Below are 20,228 nucleotides of genomic sequence, written 5' to 3' on the forward strand. Positions count from 1 at the left end.
TGCAGCGCTGACCACCGCCATGCAGGCCCTGGTTTGCGATATTAGATGTGATGTCATAGTTTACAAGTCCAGGCCTCTTAGAGGTACTGCTCCTCTCTACCAAAGCTTGGAAGCAAGGAAGACCGTCCTTCCAAGAAGAATTTTTCCCTCAAAAAACTCCTCCGTGGTTCCGAGAACAAACTGAGGTGGAAACGTTCTAGCTCACATTTAAATGTAAATGGTGGTGTAAAGCAAGCCATGTTATGCGAATGAGACACGAACTGAGTCCTGTTAGTCTATGTGCTATTAATGTATGGCAAGCAAATCAAGACCAAGGTTACGATGAAGAGATCGAATACAGAAGTTTGGAGATGTTGAAAGTCTTTTGGAGAGGACCTAATGTTGCGCTGTTTTTACTATGACGATGACGACGCCAGGTGTTAAAAACAGAGTACGTCGGGTTGGATGGAATTGCGGTTCAGAAATTTTATGGCATGCGCACGTTGCAAGCAGGTTGCTTCATATTTATCCCACTCTAATTCAAAAGTCACTAGCAGTATTTAATACTACCGTACATCGGCGTGTACACGTGTGGTGTAGTAAATTTTTCCCATTAGCAAAAGTTTACGGACGACGAAAGCACCAATTCTTGGTGTGTTCTCTGCCTGTCCGCAGACGGGGGTATTATGGGCGGTATTTTTGAAATGCTTTAGTAATTATATGACATTCCACACGCATACCACACTTTGCGGGCTGCTGTCGGCAGAGGAATAGCATATGATTGCTTTTTTGTGGTCCGTAAACTTTTGCTTCTTGCTGTGCTTACAAATCTCCAATGGGAGTAATTTGTGCGCTCTGAAATTACTAAAATTTCCAATAGAATTCAGTGCCTCTCCTAAAGAAAGAGAAGAAGAAAGAATGAAAGAAGCTCAGATTAACGCAAAGACTTTTTCAAGGCATTCAGTTGCTGCGGTTCCAGAGCCCTCAGATGAATCCAGTACAGTCATAGCTTCAACCACTTCACGCAGACGTTTTTCAGCTCCTCCCTCCTTGTATTAGTGCGTCATCTGTAGAAATAAACTTTGATAATATTTCCCTCCCGAATGCAAAGATGGTGCCGGCCCGAATCTTCAATGGATTGCTGGAGCATCATATGCCAACCCTTCTTTTCATATCGTCATTGCTACCGATGCCTCGCAAAGTGATAAGAAGGCTGGAGTCGGAATATTCTCCCAGTCTCTCGATTGGTCCTTTTCAATTAGGTTACCTGATTACACACCTATTTTCCAGGCGGAATGATTTGGAATATTTTCTCTCTTCAAAAAGTTTAGCATAGATTTTCACATGTTGTTATTCTGTGTGTTCCGCATTAATACTCGAAAAATATTCTTTAATTATCTGTACAATCCGGTCATTTGTTCCTCATCAGCTTTCTGAGGTTAGGCTAGTGTGGGTTCCAGGACAGCGGGAATCTCATTGAAACGAGTGGCTGATGAATTAGCCAGTATGTCTCTTAGTGGCCCTATGGCCGTGCAATATCCTAATGATAGCTTTCTACTGGGGGCGAAATTTAGCCTTTTACAACTACTCCAGACTTATCGGCAATACGCCCTTCTCTTTTCTAGAGATTAAAGCCACCTTCGTCATGCATGGAAGCCGATGTTTTGTTAATCAAGGCTATGCGAGGAAGCAATCACTAAACTTCGGGGAAAAATTCTCCCATTAAATTTTTATCTCTAGAACTCTGGTGTGGCTCCATCTCCGCAATTCCCTTTCTGTGACGAAGTGGTAAATTTAGAACATTTCCTGTTTAATTGCCGCAGCTTCTCTCCAATGCGACGCACGCATCTGGAGTCAACCTTTAGGCGCCTCCACCTGCCGCTGTCTACTTCCGAGGTTCTGTCACTACGAGCTTCCGCCCTAGGAGTCTGCAACCGGGATGCTGTGTCCGCCCTTCCCTCTTATGTTGCGGCGACAGGCTGATTTTCCTGCTGCTCAGTCAAGCGTTCACATTTATTTAATTTTTTTAGATGCGAAGCATCTCATTCTCGGGGCTGCGTCCCTCCCTCCCTCGTTGTTGTCCCCCGTCCGCACTCTACTGCGCATGTGCGTCTTTTCAGCCCCGTCAGCGTTTGGGCTGACGTCAGCACAGTCCACTGTTAAAAGAAATACTTAGGTGGCGCCCGGTTTCGATCCCACGACTCTCTGGCCGCAACTGGAGATACGTGGCACTCTTCCCACAACGCTACAAACCGAGACGGGATCATGTGCTACGAACGCGCCTTATGCCCTTCACTCATTCAAACTACATCAAGAAGCTACTGATACAGCGAAGGCACACGAAGCTGAACGTCAACGGAAAAGACGAACTAAAAACTCTAGAGGAGGGTGTTAAATTTCCCACGGGAAAGCTGTGGCGGGAAGTGCCATGCGCCTTGCAGCTCAACCAGAGAAGAGCGCGAAGAGGGCGGGCAGCGGGGTAGGAGCGTGGGCAGGCAATAAAGAAAGACGAGAACCAGGGGGTGTTCGATCAGGTAACGCGGGTGTCGGTCTCTTCGCTGTGTCTACATGCGGGTTCACACTGCGCTCCCATTCGTGCTCTGATAAATGAAACAACATAACGGCAACACAATGGAATCTACACGGAACCCCCATGATGTTTCGCATACTCCTCATAGTTTCCCACGAGAAGATGGTGTAATTTGGTTTTTCTTCCTCACTCTTCTGTCATATTATATATATATATATATATATAATATATATATATATATATATATATATATATATATATATATATATATATATATATATATATATATATATAAAGTTCTGTTCTGTATTTCTTTCCTTAATTTTGCAATCTCAATTAAATTAGGTCACATCCTGATTAGGTACAAAGCTTTTTGACATATCCCCCGCGTGGGTATGTACCATACCCTGAGGCAACCAACAAAACCAACCAACCTAAGTCTTGAAGGTAGCGAAGCTTATACGCAACCGTCCCGACCATCACGGCAATGTCAGTCCCCGATTGCAGCCGATTTGCGTATTTTTTGCGGGAAAGACCTTTGCTTCGTCTTAGCGAGGGCTCCCGTTACCGACGAACGTTTCCGCTGCAGACGAGCGGTATCGGCTGGACGTTTGCGGTACCACTCACGCACCTTCGTCCGGTTACATTTTCAAACGGATTCGGTGTTTTGGGCGCAGAGACGTCTTTTGGCAGCATTTCTCGTGGCCACGTGGTCCATTTTGGCCCTCTGGACCCGTTTCCGTTCTCGATCCCCAGCATGAAGTGTCTCAAAGCGAGCGGCCTCCTCATTGGGACTGCGGACGATCCGTTGGCGACCCGCCCTCTGCGCCTGAGCCGCCACACTTCCAAGCCGCATGCGAATCGCGAACGCACAGCCCTCTATCATTAGCGGAACCGTCGAGTGACGTGAGCAGTGTGACGGCGATAATGAAAGTGTTGCCTCTATTACGCTGGAGGTTCCTTGTTGGCCAATCTTGGCTAATCTGTGTAAGTAGGTAAGCTTGGCGTGACAAACGTGTGCTGAAACCTTAACTAGCCAGTGACGTGAGCAATGCGATTGCGACAGTGAGTGTTGCCATGATTACGCTGTGGAGTTATTTTTTTTCCTGGGGGAGGGGGGGATGGCAAACTTGGCCAATGTCTCTAAGTGCGTATGTTTTGCGTGACAACGGCGTGCCTGGCTTTTAGTTGCTGGGCGGTCGTCGCGAGGCCAGAGCTCACGTACTTGCGCTCCCCGGCGCTTTCTTGGTTTTTTTAACTGCCGGGCAGTCGCCACGAGGCCAGCGCTCACGTGCGCGCAATCGGGAGTTTTTTGGTATTTTTAACGTGACGCACAAAAAATTACAATTTTTGTAGCGTGAACTACACTGGCCGAGGTTGAGCAGTTTCGTGAGGTCCTGGAGAGCCGTGCTGCGGAAGCGCGGCACGTGGCGGCCCTGTCTACATGATCATCAGGCGAGGGGTGGCCGGGTGTGGAACCAAAGAATGGCGTGTGCGTCACAGCAACACTGGCGGGCGCCTGTGTAACCAGCTTAGCTCTCGGGCGATTGGGGACGCTGCGCCGGAGCCGCTTGGTAAATATACATGTGGCACATAACGCGTATACCGTGTCGGTGTCATTGAAGCACCAGTAATCACGCTAATCCTAGACAACCAGAAAAGCTCAGAATAATTAGGTGAACCTTAACTCACGTACGTATCTCCTGGCATAGCCGAGCTAAGCCACTGCTAATATTTTTAAAGTGCTTTGCTCTTAAAATAAATCGAAGATCTGCTGGTCGACCTTAATATCAAACAACCGCCCGTTTGATAATGCGATTACGGGATGCCCCGTAATGGGCCCTGACAAGATTGCTCAAAATACCAATATTAAGAAGAAAGAACCAACATAAAAGATTTCTCCAAAGCCATGATGACGCTCGTCCGCTTAGCTAATGATGAGTACAGCGGGAAGGCTCGTGCAGATGATCTATGAAGGCTGAACCACAGCAGACGACAGAGAGATGATCCAGCGTGATTTAAAGGCACTTTCTGCTGCTGCACATAATGAACCACGAATATGGCCGCCATATTGTGCCCTTTTGTCTTGTGTCCGCGGTAATATCTCTCCATTTGGAACAGCAATAACAGATTGTCGTTCTACCGCCGACCTAATAATGACGTTTGTCTCTCAGCTTTTTATTTCGCTCCACGTTTTTTACGACAAGCGCACTCATCGCTTCCCTGATTATGGTGGGAATGTTTCCCCATGCTTCCCTCTTCACCTCGTGCAATAGCTTTCCTCCTTTGTTCAACGGGACATGAGTATAATAGATCGCGGGTCTAAATGCAACAGATGACGCCTACGCGTCTGCAAGCGAAACAACGAAAGTGCTGCCCCGCAATCAATGAACGAAGAAAAGAGATGAGCCTTCAGGCGATGACACTTCAATCTCTCCCTTTGTATTTTCTTTTCCACATTGGCTCTACCCGTCTTTCTATCCCGCCGTCCTTTTTTCGTCACCGCCCTTGAAGTTCAAACTTTCCTGCAAAAAAAACGACCGCGGAATGTATGGAGAGAGTAAGGCATAATGGAAACCAGCATACGTGGGTGGACTGGGGTTTTTTGTTTTTGTTGCACTAACTTCCCTGAAGGAACCGTTGAATTATCTGGCATTTCTGAAGTTTTCACTGCTACGCTGTTTATGGCTAGGGTTTGCGAAGGTTCATCATGTCGGTCAACAAACCTGGGATGCGGAAACGCGCGTACCGAATGTAATACACAAGCGCGGGTCTTTCCGTTGTGGGAGATGTATGCGTGCCTGCTTGTGTTTGTTTCTTTATGTTTAGGCTTGCTTTTATTTGGTTGCGTACGTGATTCTTTCTACCATTGGGATGGTTTATTTTTATTGAAATCGGCTGTTTAGCTTTCCTGTGTGGTTTGTAAAGACATAACTCAACCCGCATTGCCTGCTATCAAAATGTCTCGCTGCGTGAACTTAGCCTGCTTTTTTCGGAAGCCTGCCTAGAGAAGGGAGAAAATTTGCGCCAGAGAAGAAGACTTCTTCGTTATGTTCTTTATATTTGCTTCGATTCAGCAAGCTTTTCAACCCACGTAAAGTGAAAAAAATTCCTTTTATATCTCTCCCATGTGCAGTTATGCACAGGTCTTGATAGGCACTGAAGTCCCAGTATACTACATAAGCTGAGGCAGTCTTCGTTTGAACCACAAGCTGTTTAAACAAACATAAAATGAATTTCAAATACACAATTGCCTCACGAGATAGGCTGTGCATACACAAATGAGTTTCGGTCCCTTTCGTGGGCAAATGCAAGTGTAAGGTTTGGGTATTCAATTTCAGAACATGACCCCTATCACCTCCTCTAGGTGATTTTTTCCTAGATATTGTCGATGAACTAGATTTTTTTTCCTGGTTAAAAAAATCTAGTTTCTCAGTGTCGTTGCACCCTAGATTAGCGGGTCATATTTCATTGCTCTGTTGTTTAATTTATAACTGCAAAGAGACCTATTTTTTTACGCTTAAGGCACTTGTTGTTATGAAGCATAACGGTAAGTTAATTTTCTGAACTACAAGAGAGTACCAATTTGATTGCTCTTTGTTTCTCTTTGAAAGTTTGTAACTTTTTATAGCACCCATTGTTGCAACATTACGGCGGACGTTTCTTGTGATCCTTTGGGAGAATGCAAGTGTCTCCACAATATTTATGATAAGATCTGAAGAATCTAGGACTTCCTGTGTTTTATTTCATTTAGAAACATGATTATAGTTTTCTTTACTGTTGAAGCCCCGATATAATATTACGCTAACAATGCTACATTTTGAATCCTGCGATTTCCTTATCTTCCGGCGTTTTTTTTTAATAAACAAAAGTTAGATTCTAGGACAGCACAAACGCTACGTTGGCGTATGACACTTACAACGAAGCAGAAGAAAAAAGGTTTATTTCAAAAATAGCGAAAGCAGCGGTTTACCACGTCGTTATTTCTCCCACATAACGAGGTAAAAGTGATGTGCTCTTTCGTTTCTTCGACTGTAACGCATCGTTCTCAAGCAAACGTTCATCAAGCGCAGAGAACGGAACAATAGAAAACAGGAACTTAGTGCAGATGGGGATGTGATACACATACCCGTATGGAAGGAGGGCTGTTTTTGTCGTTGTTCCTAACCTCTTTGTGCTTCAGCCTCGGCTACAACAGACGCAACGACGTCTCATGCTGCGGTTCGCCAAGGTGAGAAAAAAAAGGATGGGAGGCCTTGATAATATAACACCCGGGCTTCAGAAAGCAAGGTTGCATCACGTCACGCGGTCGCAACAGCTGCTTTGACGCTGATACGTCAAGAAACTTTCGGTTCCTTTCTTTTTTTCTGTATGATTATTTCCTACTGCAGAAGAAAGTGCCCTCGTCAGCTTTGCTTCTGCCGCTTTCCGTTGAGAATTTTTTTTCCCTTTCGTGCCATCGTTCTCTTTCTTATTTCTCTCCTCTAACAACGTCCGTGTAACGGCGTGGGACCAATGGCAGATTGTCACGTTTTGCAGATGCACGATCTAGAAGCAGGCAGCTACCTTTTTCAGTGTGTCTGTACTACAGCGACCTGGGTGCCAACGTCCACCACCATCTGCATTGCTTGCGCCTTTTTTCAGCGCAAAACAATTGTAACTATTGTCACGGTAAAACTATTGTAACTGCTCCTCTGTTCCGGATTGCGGCCCGTTTGGATGGTAGTTCCCTTTTCCGAAAAATAGGACGAATCTGAAATCTGGACAAGAAGCAATTGGGAGCAAAGCCATAAGTAAGGGTGTGTGGCCGAACAGGATACCTTTTATTTGTTGTCCTGAGGAACGAGTTGATGGTTCGGTGTTGAAAGGGATTGTCAAAGTGCAGAACATTTAATAATTACCCAATGGTGAAGAGAAGCCCTCATCCTGGAGTAGAATATAATTAATTATCAACTAAACAATACCTCGGGTAAGCAGTTGTAGATAAGTTAAAAACCAAAAGCGCTGGTCTTAGGTAAGTTCTTGCTTAAGGCACCTTCATGTAAAGTCACAAAGTTAGAGATCGCTACATAAATTGATGCTATATTTAGTAAAACAGTGTACGTCAATTGTTTTAGGCGTATTTTTAATGGGGATAGGGCAATGGTTATTCTAGAACTTTTGTAGCAATTTTTGGCATTTTAGCTAAAAATAGTATTTGGCTGGTAACGACTGCAACACTGCTCTTTGACTGTATTATCTGCATGATACAGTCAACCTTGTTCTGAATCCTTTTCGTCGGGTGCACCGTTGCCGCCTGGTTCTTAGGCCTTACGGTTTGTATTCTAATTGGTATCCTAGTTTCAATAATGGATTTAGTAGCGTGGATACCGCGCCTTCTTTCGCCAAGACGCTCATTCTCCGCACGGATTTCCAGGAATTTATGTTGTGTAGGATGCGGTGAAGACATGTATGGAATATCTACACGGCAGCTAAAACAGACGCGCAAATGTCATGCCACCACTTCTTTGCATGCGTGGTGGGAATCTCTGAGTTTGTGTTCACGGGAGCAGCTACGTTGATGCGGCACTGCTGACTAATATTCACAAATCACAATTACATCTTACCATTATGTGTAGAGCCCGGTATTTTCACCTTATTCAATGCAGTGTTCGGTTTCCTTGCTGTGCGAGCCTCTACAAAAAAGTATGCTTTAGAGCAGGTACAAACAAAAAGGGTTTATACCCTTACAGACCAGAATAGAACAAAATGCATTATCACAGAGGTTTTACGGGCCAAAATTAGTTTACCCCCCTGTATAGAAGCCTACATCCGGAGTACCATCCTGACCGTCAGCAGGATTGTGCAAAAGCGCTCCACAAGCAGTAATACTCGAACCCAGCGATGAGCTACGTGAATATGGCGTACTACCTCGGGTGGCGGCTTATAGTGGAAGTGGTGGTAGACCTGCAGGAAAGCGCAACCTCATCCTGCCTAATCCCTCCGACTAAACAAAAAACTGGGAAACAGCTTTCCATAGCGCTTGCGTTACAGCGATAGTCTCGTTTCGGGAAGGAGATGGCACACAAAGCAGCCCGAGGATACACCAACCAGGGTTACATCGAATACGATATCGTGCCGCCTGCGAAGGGATTGAGGGGGAGGGATGGGGCAGAGCCGGATTGGCAACTTTGCGAAGAATATTCAGAACTATAATCTAAGCCAGCTGAAATTTCCTGCAGCCTACAGTGCAGTAAACAATTGGCAAACATTTACATGACGCTGGCTGCAATCAAATATCTTCCCTCTCCCGACCTGTATCACCGCAACTATTCTGATAGGTGTACGCACTGATGCAGGTGGTGCAGCATAAACAACCACCACTGTACAAAACATGACCTGACAAGGGCTCAATAAACCACACGCCCTCTGAACAAGGTCCACGTGTAAAATGTAATCAATAAGCGAGGGGGGCGTGTTGGTCAGCTGCCTTACCTGAATACAAGCTGCAGTCATCCAACTACACTCGGCGTGAAAAAAAGTTAATTGAATTGAATTGAAGTGTCCGAGGACGCCGACATGGACCACGGGTTCCCGACTTCGTTTGATGACACGAAGGCACAAGGTATGTATTCCCGCGCGGTGCGCTACTCCGTCATACTGATGACAACAAGGTTCATGCTCTTTCCCTCTCTCTCTTTCTCGGATCATAGTAGTTTATATGACTGACAAGAAGAATGGCGGCGAAAGGGCCACCGATATCCTCCATCTAGGAAGTTGCTGGCAAGTGATCCCTTCATGCGTCGTCGCAAAAGTAACCTGATGCTAACATTTAAACAAGTTCTTTTAGCCCTGCGCTCAGATCAGAGCAATCGGCTTCAAACGGAAGCTTGGGATGCAGGCTGCGTCAAATATTAAAATAAAATTGTTTGTGCAGACAGGTGTGATGCACAAGTGCTTAAGGATTTAGGTACTTCGACCCTGCAGGACAACAGCTCTACAATTGAAATTTCCATGGGAATATGTGTTCGGCTTGCAAAATGCTTTTGTGGTGTGTTCATGACGCAGTGCTTACGTTGTTTCATTCCAGGAAGTGGTGCGTTTTATAAATGTGTGACTGTAAATTCAAACTGCCTATAGCTCCAAAGAGCCGCTCCGGTTTGTCTCGTGACTAATGTTTTCATTTTTTTGTGCTGCTATACAAGATCTCTTAGAACAATGATAATAAACCTTCAATTAAGCTCCGGTGTTTAACTATTGATAGCACAGTCTATAAACGGTAGGCTTTTTCAATAAACAAGTGTTTTCACCGCAACAGAACTGAGCAAAAAAATCTTTCAACTAAACATCAACAAAAATACAATGAGCCCTCGTAAAAACCACAACAAAATATCAATACGACATTCAGTTGAATCTCAACTGGCACACAATCTAAAATCAACAAAAGCACAGTGAGCACTCGTATAAACCTCGACAGAATATCAATTCGAAATAAGTTGAATATAAACAGGACCTCAACGGGAATTCGACGCAATAAATTCAACCCAAAATCAATGAAACCACGCTTGCCACTTTTTCTGAAAAACTCAACAATTCCCCAACATAATTAAAACAGTAATATTTTGGATACTCAACCATATTTGTTGAGTAAATTCAACAAAATATCCAATAAAACTCAACAAGAATTTGAGCAAAGGTAGCACTCCTTTATTTGAAGCGATATGCACCAACTAGCCCAACAGTATATTCCACACGAAGTGTTGCCCTTAAAGCGACACTGAAGGCAAAAAGAAGGTTGGTTGGTTGGTTGCGCACTGAATGAGAGCGGACGCATGCTCACGCGCTCGCTTGGCATCATGGCTAAAGAACCGATGGCTACAGCGGAAGATAACACGGCTTCAAGGAACGCTTCGCCGAAGGATGGGTGTGGCTCTTGCGCCGCTCGCTTTTACGCCAAGCAGCAATTCTTGCAGTGTTTGAGTTGCGAACGACACTTTCACTGCAAATGTATAAACGTTCACCCGGAAGAATATAATTTCTTCATGGAGTCTGGCCAAAGCTCGTACTTACAAGTGTTCATCGTGCGCAAGGCATTCGTCCGTATCACCTTCAGCGGACAAAGGGACCGAATTTGATTCATCGGAAGTGCACCCAACAAGCAACTTGGCTGAAATTGGAAAGCTAAGTACCGTCGACCGCATCAGTGAGCTCTCGACTATCCTAAACAGGCTTGATTTGTTGGAAACTGAAGTTAAACGCTTGAAAGCTGAAAACAGTCACCTGCGCTCGGAGCTGCTGCAACTTCGCGGTAACTTTCCACCTTTGCTTCCACTGGCTTCACGCCCCTTATCGAAAGTAGATGTGGGTGGTCGGAGGACTGCATCGTGCCCACACCCCTCCAACGCAGACAGCGCTGGTGCTTCGAATCGAATAAGCCAACATAACGTCAACAAGCACCGTCAGGCACCATCATCAAAGAACGCCAGCGTCGATACTGACCACTCGAATGTCGTCGTCGACGGTGGTAACGGTTGTGCAAGCAGTGTTATTGCCAGTGGTTGTGGTGGTGGCACTTCGCCGACAGACATTACGGAAGGCGGTTTCAAGGTGGTGAAGTACCGACGTCGAGCAACGCCGTCATCTGGAACTTCCAAGTTGTCCAAGGTAAAGGCTTTACCACAAAAACCCATTTCCAAAGCTCTATTCGTCTCTAGGCTTGATCTGAGAACGTCGATTGAAGACGTTAAAGACTTAAGACCTCTCCTTTGTGACAACAGTCCAGTGCGTGAAGCTGCGTATGAAGTATGACTCTTACGCCTCATTGCACCTTTCTGGTGATGACGAGGCATTTGCCGCTTTAACTCCCCCGATGTTTGGCCCGAGGGCTCTATATTCCACCAATTCTTCGGTATACTTGATGAGTCCCGTGTTGTAGAAGCTTAAAATGCCAGTCATGGACACTAGATCAGCCACATCGGTCTATTATCAAATTGTCAGAGGCCTACGTACTAAGGCCAGTGAATTTTATGGCAATGTTGTAGCTTCCTGCTTTGACATAATTTGCCTAATGGAGACATGGCTATGCCAAGACCTATCCGACTCCCTATATTTTACAGATCGCTATACTGTATTTCGTCGTGATCGTAACTAAGGTGTCCTTATAGCCGTCTCAGGCGCGGTAAAGGCTACGCGTAGGCATGATCTTGAAGCCTATGATGAGTGTGTTTGGGTCGAGATCCAGGCGAACCGGTGCAGTTACCGTATGGGTAATTATGATTTTCCCCCCAAATTCGACAGCTCATCTTTTATTACACATTTTAGCACACTATCTGATAAAGTTGACTTCAGTAAACATCGTGTGCAACTCTACGGTGATTTCAACCTTCCCAAGGTTGACTGGTTGCTTGATACTACAGATGACTGTGATTGTGTGACGGTGAGCAAGGCCTCTTGGTTCTTGACTTTTATCAATTTTAGTGGCTTGATTCAATACAATAATTTAAAAAATGTACCTGGTAACACCCTTGACATTATGCTATCAAATTTTTGTATCGGAAGTATGGAAGCTGTAACGAAATCTCTTGTCAACATTGATTCCTTCCACCCGCCTGTCGTGGTCACATTTAATGCAACTTTTTACCAACGTGTACTAGCCTCTAAGCTTGTCTATTGTTACACAAAAGGCAATTATTTTAGTCCCTACAAACAAGTTGAGTCGTACGCTTTGTCTGAAGTTTATGCGACAAGCGATGCAGACAAAGCAGCGACCGAACGCTCCACGCTTATTAAGAAGGCAATTGATCAGCACATCCCGAAAAGGCAATTTATTTCTGGCCATTATCCCACATGGTTTTCTAAAGAATTAAAAACAGCATTGCGCAAGAAGGAAACGTTTCACCGTCGTTTCAAGAAAACTGGGTTGACTGTTTGGTACGCAAAGTTCAGGGCGTTGCGGTCTCTGTTAAAAAAGCTAACGCAGCGTGATAAAGCTATGAACGAAAGACGAGCGGAGCATAGCTTGAGCTCCGATTCAAAGGCTTTCGGAAATATGTGCATGACCACACGCGCCAATCTTCGCACGACATCTCCTAGCGCGTGCGCACTAATTCTGGAACTCGCCTATCTGTCCTCACCGAAACAAGTTGCGGACACATTTTCCTCCCTTTTAAGCGAATGTTATTTGCCATTAGCGCACGAGTGTTGCCCTGATTTGCGTGCAGGAGATACGTATCAAAACGCCAGTAGTGATACCTGCTCCCTTTTCACTATAACCGCCTCTGACGTCATAGCCGCGATAAACAAGCTCAGACCTAAACGGTCTGCGGGAGAAGATGAAATCCCGCTGATCATCATCAAAGGATGTTGCTCGCTTGTCGCCCCTGCATTGGCCTATGTTTTTAATCTTTCGCTCAGCACTGGTGTCTTTCCAGAACTTTGGAAAAAAGGCATAGTCGCCCCATTTTTTAAAACAAGTGATGCTTGTAACCCGTCCAACTACCGCCCGATTTCTTTGCTTTGTGGCTTTTTGAAGGTTTTTGAAAGAATTTTGTGCAGGCGCTTATCTGCTCATCTCTCCAAGCTGTTAACAACTCAACAGCACGGCTTTGTGAGGGGGTGATCTGCTGAAACTAACCTCTGATCCTTCCTGACAAACGTGTCCCCTTGTCCCCTGTGGTCTCAAAAAGAGGTCAGGTGGACTGCATTTACTTTGATCTATCAAAGGCCATCGACAGAGTCCATCATGAATTACTCATACAAAAGCTAAAAGGCTATGGCTTCTGTCCCACGCTCTGTAAATGGATGTTCAGTTCTTTATCTACGCTCCAAAATTATATCCGTGTTCATGATATTTTGTCCATACCCTTTGTTCCGACCTCCGGAGTGCCACAAGGGTCGGTATTGGGCCAACTGTTATTTCTTATTTTTATAAATGATGTTGTCAATTGTGTAAATTACGGAAAAGTACTTCAGTTCGCGGATGATATGAAGCTGTTTTCAAAAATTCAGTCAACAGAGGACTGTGTAAACCTGCAGAAGGATATTTGTGCCATTTTGCAGTGGTGGTGGTGGTGGTGAAAAACGTTCTTTACTGAGCTCAAGGGGTCGGGAAAGGGGTGTGGTCAGCCTCCTTCGTCCAGGAGGCCGCGGGCCTGCGCTGCATCCGTGGCTCGTTGCACCAGCGCGAGTTGATGCTCCGGCGCGGAGCTGGTGTATGAAAAATTGTTTATCTTTAAACACGTCTAAAACCAAAATCATTACTCTATCGAGGCAGAAGGCGCAAGTGTTGTTTTCTTACAAGGTGGGCAACGAAGCTATTTTTCGAGTAAACGTTATCAACGATTTAGGACTACTTATTGATAGTCATATTAATTTCAAACCGCATGTTGCGTCCCTTCGTAACACCGGTTTTAAACTACTGGGTGTAATTTCGCGCCTCACACGCAATTTCAAATGCCCGGATACCATCATCCACTTGTTTTATTCTTTGGTGAGATCGCGTTTGGAATTTGGTTCCGTTGTTCGGAACCAGCTCCCAAAAACGTATTCCCTCCTAATAGAATCAGTCCAGAAGCACCTGGTTCAAATTGTCTATGGCAGACATTTCGAACGTAAGGTTTATTATGAATACCATTTTCTTTTAAATATAATAGGCATCACGGACCTAGAAAGTCGCCGATGTTATCGTGACGCCATATGTTTCTATAAGATACTAAATGGTCATTTTTACGCTCCCGATTTACTGCACAGCGTCAATTTACATGTCCCTCAGCGATTCACGCACCATTGTACGTTGTTTGCCCCCAGTATGCCACTTAGCAAATCACCTGCTGAACGCCTGCAAAATCTGTGCAATCGTATGTCAACAGATACTGATTTCTTTCTTCATGCCTCAAAGTGTTTTTACTCGTACCTTAACAAATATGCTTCTAATGCCATGACTTGCGGTTCTGCCTTCCATGCACGGTTATTTCACTGATAAATCCGTGCTCGCGATATCGGCATTTGCTTGTAGCTATACTAACTTGGTGATGTTTTGAATTTTCACTTTATCACATTTTACTATGTGACTTGTGTACCAATGTAGGAGCCTGTATGGTGTATTGGACACGCACTAAAACATGAATGAATGAATGAATGAATGAATGAATGAATGAATGAATGAATGAATGAAAGTCTGACGTTCCCATATCAACTTAGGCGTTGATTCGACGCCGAAAGATGCGTTGATTGCTGAGAAATCGCTTACCCAATGCCAATCAAACGTGACGCAAACAGCGACGCTGTTTGCGTGACGATAAACCGGTAGCACGCGAATCAGCAGTGACGTATAGAGGTGTAGAAGCAACCGAATGCAAGGATACCGTGTTGTGCCAGAGCGCCTGGCCCAAAGGCGTTGCACGAGGCGACGCGCCGACAGCGAGTCTGAGTCACGCCTCTCCCTTTCGTCGCTGCGGCGCGGCCGAATCCTGCATCTCGAAACGCTGCGGCGCGGCCGATTCCCGCATCCCAGAACGCGGCGGCGCGGCCGAATCCCGCATCGGAGAACAACCAAACAAGGGCATGTCGCTACGCCCGGAGGCGAGGTCACGGAGACGGCGGGCGCATCACCCTCCCTTTCCCCATTGGCGGCGCAGCTGACTCACCGCTTCGCTACCATTCGTCGGAATTCAAACTTCAGGCAGCGAGAGCTCTGATTGGAGCTATTCGAACTTCTCGGGGCCCCAACGAACTTCCCGGGGTATAAAAGAAGCCCGGAGGCTCTCATCGTCGGCATTCCTCGGCGGCTTCTCTCCGGCACCAGTCTCTTCGGAAGCACCGAGTGAAAGGGGTGCTGTCGCCTTTGTGCGAGTTATGTAACGTTTGCTTACCCTGTATATACTGTATATAAATGTTACTTGAACTCTTCGTCGGCTCGAGAACTTCGTCGCTCTGCTCTGCGCCGCGTCGATAGCGGACGGAGCAAGGCAACATCGCTACACCGGTGACTGCGCTCGGGTGGCCAGTCGCAACAACCGCGTATCGAGTGGTTTGGTAAGTTGCGATCAAATCAGTCGCGCTTTCCCGAACTCCCACGTCCTTAGCAGCTCCGGAACACCAAGAAAAACTTTGTTCATGAGATCTATGATCAGTATTGACGCTTTGTGAATAAAAACATGTCCTTTTGAGGCACCGCTAATGTTGGCATCGAATCAACCACTCGTGCTTAACCCACACGCTTCTTGGTCAAGTGGTACCACCGCACCAAGTGTGGACGAGTAGCGCCATCCAGAAGTTGCCAGGGAAGACGTTGGGCACGCCAGACCATTTATTAACACCAGGTGCAAGTTGCACGTTATAGCCAGTTGCAGCGGCACTTGTGTTCACGTTTCCGCTATGTTCAACCGTAATTAAAAAAAAACATATTAATTATATATCTGTGTTACCTTTATTTTGATTTCGGTTTCCGTTTAACAGCATTTATTAATGGATATGTTTCAAATAAAATATTCTATGTCGAGACCCCCACTCATCCCGCAATTGCAATATTCTTATTCTACTTCCACCTCCTCAATTCTGAAAATTTATGGTACGCATAAAAAGAGATGGCAGTGAGCTCGGCTACAATTAAAGCATTGTTTTTGAACCAACACGGAGACAACTGCATGGGTCGACTTCAGGAATGCAACAAATGAGTTATACTCTGGTCCTACAGTTTATGAAGTGTTTATTCATCCGGGCTATGTTGGCTCATCAGTGGTGTGTCTTGCAATGTGCTCTGTGCCGAAAGGAACACGATTGCGGTCCGAAAAACTAGCAGCCGATCCCTATCTCTCCACCGCCATTTGCGTGCCGAAACGCTTCCCTTGCAGCCAGCGACCCGGACATCGAAGAGAATTCGCATTTTAGAGGCCCGTTCTATCTAGCCTTTATAGTTGGTTTAAAGCACAGCGGTACTAATTTCGTCAAGCTGCTTCGCCGTCGCGGCAAATCTTACTTACATTTAACCGCACTTGCGCCGTATCCTTGGCAATGCATCACATGGCTCACCGGGCCGAACTCCGCCGGCGGCCGCGTTCGCCGCTGCCGACGCCACTCTCGGCTTGGTGCATGCGCTTTCCGCACCTGGATCGCGCTTGACCATGTGACTCGCCGCTGTGCATCCGAGCTTGGCCGTGAGGAAGAGGGAGACCGGGCAGTCTCCTTCAAGCGTTGCGTAGGCGCTGGACGCTTTGAGCCATCGTTTGCAAGGGGCGTCTGACCACCCAGTGGATATCGCCCGGCCAGCAGTTCGGCTCGACAAAAGCCGCCAGCGGGACGTCCACCGTAAAAAACACAGGCTTTTAAATGCAGAGCATTTCAGTAACTCACGATGTCACCCGCGTTGACGTCCGTCGTAGTCCGCACCGTCGTTGTCCGCACCCCTCCCCCTACACTATATAAAAAAAATACTATCCGTCGCCTGGTTTCGATCCCTCGACCCTGCGGGCGGAACGCAATGTACATGGTGCTTTAAGCACTGCGCCATAAAGCCGACACAGAATGGGAGGCTACGAACGCGCCTGATATCCTTGACTCATTCAAACTACGTCAAGAAGCTGCTGATAGAACGCATTCACTACCAACTCCCCAAACACTAAACGTTAACGCAATACACCCACCCCCTATGCGACGCATTTACTCGAGTCCCCCTCGCGGGGAGATGGGCCCAATTTTTTTGAAATATTTTAACAGTTACAGCTAAATGAAAGGTTAATGAAGTGAATCGAAGACTGGCTAAGCCAAATGTTTGCTCTGCACATACAGGGTTAGGTGAGCTAACCCCAGGCATTTTTTTTCCTTTTTCCTTTGTGTTCTACTGAGAAACATTTTCACACTTTGCTTACTCCGTTGTCTATGCCGTCTGTATGTTTAGGTAGAATACCTTGGTGCTCCGGTGGACCGTAAAGACGGAGAACAGGAGCGAAAACGATAGTTTCCGAAACATATGCTGGCGTGACGGCAAGCTTGACTGCTGAAATGATGATTGAAAGGCATTTCCTGAATGAATAGTTGCAGCAATCCGAAATTTATTCGAGAGCGAAGCGCTTGTAGCAACTGAGACATAGCAGTGGCATTGAACGTTTCGAGAAAATGACAAAAGCTACCTTTTTGAAAAGGTGTTGGCGAAAAATTGTCAGGCACGCTGGGCAATGATGGCAGATGCTTGCCTGACGCTGAATTGACGATAGTAAGCCATAATTCGAACGAATGATGGCACACAGTCAAAATTCTCTTGAAAGCGAAGCGCTTGTAATAACTGAAGCATAGCGGTGGAATTGAATATTTGAGAAAAATTAGAATAACTGCCTTTTTGAAGAAAGCGAGCCGTAGTCGCAGCCGAGCGAGAAAGCCGTTTGTCCCCACGGTACTAACTCACGGTCGTAGAAGAGTGGGTAAGAAAACTGTGACTGTGTAATATACGACACACAGGACCTAATTCTGCCGGTGCTGGTGATTTCTTTTCTCTATACTGCTATACCGAGTTTTGTGTAACGCCGGAATCAACGAATTGCTAAACAGCTGTGCTGTGGAGACAAATTCTTGAAGAGAATGAATCAAATGCGCACCTATCAGGCGCAGTGTTGGCTTCCTTCATTGTGCGTTGTCATATCAGCTCTACCAGAAAATAATTATCTGCAAGGCGACGACTGTTGCTGTTTAAAGAAAAAAATATATCATTTGGTCAGTCTAACATTCTGGACAAATCGGTATTCCGCATATTAAGCATGGTTTCGCAAACGAGTGTGCACGTTTAAGAAACGTTGGGCTCGTCGTGTTTTTCGGTCTGTGTTTTGTTCTCGTCTTTTGTTAGCAAAACCGGGATAAAACTTTTGGTTAGCCTAAAAGTGTGTTTTTTTTCTTTCACAAACCTAGTGAAGCGCCTCAAAATACCGGATGGGGTAGTAAATTTTGGGACTCGTTGTCTTATTATGTGCGACCTTATTTCGCCTTTCGTTGCCGAGATAACGAAAAACGTGAAGTTCAATAAAAAGGGGAGTCCACTCATAACGCCACAGATTCCATTCGTTTTGTTCGCTCTAAGTGCGAGCTGTGCTTTTTTTTATTGAGCCGAACACTTGTGCTTGTGGCCGGTAAAAGTGTGTAGTCGTTGAAACAGCGAAATAAATAAATAAAACGGAATTATCGCTATAGACGGACGCAAATGTAAGTTATTGTTCAAAAGACGGCTGTAAAGGAGTGATTTTAATAGTTACACTGCGCCAAAAAAATACCTCCATAGCCTATCGATTGCAAGAGCTACTATATACTTCGCCGATGAAAGAATGACTGTAATTTTTTTCTTTACTGGCAATGCGCTTCTTCATTCTGAGGTACCATTAAAATTCGGATGCCTAATTTTGACTCGCGCTCCTTGTTAAGAAATGACAATCCTTCCACGGTGCTGCATCTGTATAGACACCATGGATTCGATATTTATCTTATTAAAGTTCGTCACGGAAACATCTTTTCGATACACGTTAGTGTTCAGTTAATTTTGTTTCGATGTCTATGCGTGGCACATACGGCGAGAACATATTTTTGTTTTTTATCTGGCGAGGCAAACTCCTTCCTGTTGCACAAGGAGTCATTCATAGCGCCAATCGATGCACGCCACAGTACCGTAGCTAACGATTGCTAGACAAGGCTTTCCGTTTACAGCAGACGAAAAACACGCATGTACGGCAGGGTTTTGTGTCCAGTCGCATAATATTGTCTGTGGCTCGACTTAGTTGATATCTGTGGCGTGGAAGCCGATGTTTCCGCTGAAGCATTCGTCGTTTTTTGTTTTTTTTCTTGCGTTTTCTACAGGAGAGCAGCGAAAATGTCTTCTGTTGTTATCGAAATTCGGGCGACGGAACACCGAGTGGAGAACGAATGCCTTGGGGGATTTCATAGAGCCAGTGCAATAACCCCAGTCAATCTCTCGCGGAAGAAACGGAATTCGATCTCAGCCTCCCTTATCGACAAAAGCGTGTCTGCTCGGGTGCTGAAAGGCACAAGCCGACTATAGACACAAATCTCACCAAGACCAAGAGTCTACCATTGAGGAGCCATCATCTTTTCGTCGGCTGCGGATACAAAGTATAGATTAAGAACGACATAAAGACCAAAGGAACAAAATCCTGCTGATGGACACTCAACAGTGATCAGTATTTATTTGCTCAGCAGCCGGTGTCAGTACCAGAAAAAACAAATATAAAACTAGTTTATAAAAGAATTCCAGCAGCAGTAACACAAAAGGTAAGACTTTAAAGCAGTGCCTTTTAAAGACGAAATTGTACCTTGAAAAAATGAACGCGCTTTTACATACTATCAGCGATGTGGCTGCGAACGCGGCCTGATGCCTTGCAACGTTTTTTGTTGGGAAATGTTTACTTTAAGGCTTAGAGTATCTAAGAATAGTCATGAAAAATTTGCTAGAATATAATTATCCTGTTTTGGAAATTACGCGTTGCCTCAATTTGATTTACCCATGTGTAAATCTTATCACTTGTAGTGAAATAGGTCTCCTAACAAGTTTTTATCTTCCAAGGTGGTAATTTGATGAGTTATTTTACCTGAGTAATCTACTGCACTACCGCCATTATTACTGCTCGTAGTGCTATTACTACTACCACACTACAACTACGTCTATTACTATGATTTTAGGGGCAAAGCCCCTTAGGGGCGTCTCGCGTTGTCGTCGTCTCATGTCGTCGTTGTATTATGTAGTCACGGT

At 45.4% G+C, this 20,228-nt stretch overlaps 1 long non-coding RNA gene across 1 annotated transcript in view; it reads left to right on the forward strand.

Moving 5' to 3' along the window:
* Positions 1-10,292: 10,292 nt before the first annotated feature.
* The window catches only part of LOC144162027 (uncharacterized), a 47,464-nt gene continuing 37,528 nt past the window's right edge, over positions 10,293-20,228 (forward strand). Inside the window, exon 1 of the long non-coding RNA XR_013320580.1 lies at positions 10,293-11,152. This is a non-coding gene — a long non-coding RNA (uncharacterized LOC144162027). The remainder of the gene's footprint in view (positions 11,153-20,228) is intronic.

The sequence above is a fragment of the Haemaphysalis longicornis genome, unplaced genomic scaffold, assembly GCF_048455015.1.
Source record: "Haemaphysalis longicornis isolate Haplotype H1 unplaced genomic scaffold, Haemaphysalis longicornis Haplotype H1 scaffold_12, whole genome shotgun sequence".
Lineage (NCBI taxonomy): Eukaryota > Metazoa > Arthropoda > Arachnida > Ixodida > Ixodidae > Haemaphysalis > Haemaphysalis longicornis.